This window comes from Hipposideros armiger, unplaced genomic scaffold (assembly GCF_001890085.2).
Source record: "Hipposideros armiger isolate ML-2016 unplaced genomic scaffold, ASM189008v1 scaffold_404, whole genome shotgun sequence".
NCBI lineage: Eukaryota > Metazoa > Chordata > Mammalia > Chiroptera > Hipposideridae > Hipposideros > Hipposideros armiger.
In genome coordinates, this window is record NW_017731754.1 from 731,269 (window position 1) to 734,196 (window position 2,928).

The window sequence follows — 2,928 nt, forward strand, 5'->3', positions numbered from 1 at the left end:
AAAAAAAACCGCTTTAACAGTTTTATAGTGGAAGATGGGATAGGAATAATAAAGTGTTACAGTTGCTATGATGCATTTTTGCCTAGTGTATACAGGGAGGAGTCAAAGGCAGTAAGCAGTTCCATTTTGAAATAATCTGGATCTTAAGTCTAAAGTTCTTTGAAACACCTATCCAATTACAGTCACTTAATATTTGGATCATTTAATTGAAGTATTTTCCCATTTTTTTCCCCCCACTATCTGCTTTGTTCATGTATTCTCAGTATAGAATTGTGGCTTTCTGTAGTAGGAAGCGACCTTAGACGTGAGCCCTACTCCTTTGTTGAACAGATGGTTTAAAACAAGGATCAGCAGACTGTGGCTCATAGGCCAACTTGCTCACAAGCTGAACAGTTATATGTTTTTAAATTTTTATTTATTTATTTTTAAAGATTTTATTGGGGAAGGGGAACAGCCAAGTTGTTGTCCTTCAATCTTAGTTGTGGAGGGCGCAGCTAGCTCAGCTCTAAGTCCAGTCGCCATCTGACTGCCCGTTGGCAGCTCAGCTGAAGGTGCTGTGTTCAATCTTAGTTGCTGGGGGGCGGCGGTGGGGAGGGGGCAGCCTACCATCCCATATGGTAGTGGAACCGGCAACCTTGTTAAGAGCATGCACTCTCACCAGCTGAGCCATCTGGCCACTTGTTGGCAGCTCAGCAGCAGCTCAGCTTGGGTGCAGCTCACTGGCCCAGGAATCGAACCGGCGATCCTGTTGCTCAGACCTCGTGCTCTTAACCAACTGAGCCACTCGGCCAACCCCAATGAATGTTTAGATAAAAAAAACTTACAGTAAAGGACACATTGCCATTAATCCCCCTCAAAATACTCCCCCTCACTTCAAACACATTTATCTCATCATTCTGCCACTTTCTGAAGCAGTTCTGGAAGTTCTCTTTCGTGAGTGTCTTTAGCTGCGTTGTGGCTGCCTCGATGTCCTGAATCATTTTGACTTTGAGGAAAAGGTAGAAGTTGCATGGTGCCAGATCCCATGAATAAGGTGGATGAGGATACACCATAATGTTTTTATATTTGACAGAAATTGCTGTACCAGAAGTGATGTGTGACACGGAGCCTTTCCGTTGTGATCAAAAACTATGGTGAATGCTGCTGCCGAGTGCCATCCAATGGGAAGGGAGGGATCTTCAATATGGGAAGTGGTGCATTGAATCTTAGTAGCAGTGTGTGACAAGTTTCAACTTGTTCAGTGCAGTCAGTCGGGTATGAGCTACAGTTGAGAGAAGGTGTGTTTTAAAGTGTGCCGTAAATCATGGATCATGAACAATGCATTAACATGAAATGGGCAAACGATTTCATCCTCCATTATGACAATGCTCTGTCACATCAATTATGGTATGGTAATTTCTGTCAAATAAAAGCATTATGGTGTGTCCTCATCCACCTTATTCATTGAATCTGGCATCGTGTGACTTCTGGCTCTTCCCCAAAGTTAAAATGACCATGAAAGGTAAACATTTTGAATGGATTCAGGACATCAAGGCAGCCACAACAGTGCAACTAAAGACACTCACGAAAGAGGACTTCCAGAACTTAAGAAAATGGCTAGAACAATGGGATAAGTGTGTTTGAAGTGAGAGGGAGTATTTTGAGGGGGATTAATGGCAATGTGTCTTTTATTGTAATACATTTTTTTGGTTTAAACATTCACTGTATTTTCTTTATCACACCTCATATATAAAATTCAAATTTTACTATCCACAAAGAAAGTTTTTTTGGAACATCACCACCACTCATTTTGACCTGGCTGTTCTAGTACTACTGTGATTAAATTAAGCAGTGTGACAGAGACTGTACGGCATACGAAGCCTAAGACGTTTACTATCTGACCCTTTACAGAGAAAGTCTGTTGACCCCTGGATTAAAAGATTGTAATTTTTACTAGGACTCCCAGCAAAACTGGGAGTAGAGCCTATGTCTCAAAAGCTAGTGCTTTTTCACGCCAAGAATCTCAGTATAATCTGTAATTTCTGTGTNAGTTCAAGATTTTCTAGTTTTCTGTCTAAGTAGAGGGGTCCCTATCATTAAAATAGGTAAGAGCAGATGTGGGGTGTTACCATCACAAGTTCTGTTTCAGATACGACTTTGAGATGCTTAAGCAGCATTCAATTAGACAAATATGTGTTTGGAGCTCAGAGAAATAGATGTGGGAGTCTCCCAATTAATATCTGAAGTCATGGAAATGTTGGATTTCCTGGGGAAAGGAGTGAGATGGTGGCAACCCAGGCAGAGAATTCAGGTAGGCAGTGTCACAAAGTACTCCACCTTCTAAGTGTTTCAAGAAAGCAATCAAAGGCTTCATACAGGTCAAGTGAAGGCTGAAAGTGTCTAGTGAATTTCACGGTCACTAGTGACCTTAACAAGTGATCCTCCACAGATGAAAAAGAAAAACAGCTGAAAAAAGGGATAAGAAGTAAAACGCCATAAAAGTTTTTGTGTAAATCACTCGAGACATCTGGCTGTAAAGAGAGAGGGAAGGATAGGGAGTAATTGGAGCAGAATGTGTGAGCCTAGCCACAAGTGGAGTCTAGAAACGAACAGTGAGTAGAATTAGTAATTGAAGATGCAGGTAAGAAAGAACAATCAATGAAGCAAGACTCTAAGGCAGAAAGCAACAAAATCCGGAACACTTATCGAAGAGATTGGCTTTTGATGGAAGAAAGGTCACTTTCTGTTATATCACGAAGAAGAAAAGAGTATTTATGCAGTGAAATTTAAAAGAGCATTCCTGACTCTTGGCAAAAATAGTTTGTAGGTTTGGTTCAGTTATTTTTTTTACATGAAAAACTTATTTGAATGATATGGGTCAAGTGAAAGTAGGCAGTCAAACTCCACAGTAGCAATCAAACTACATCTTCACGACTAGCTCTCTAGCAT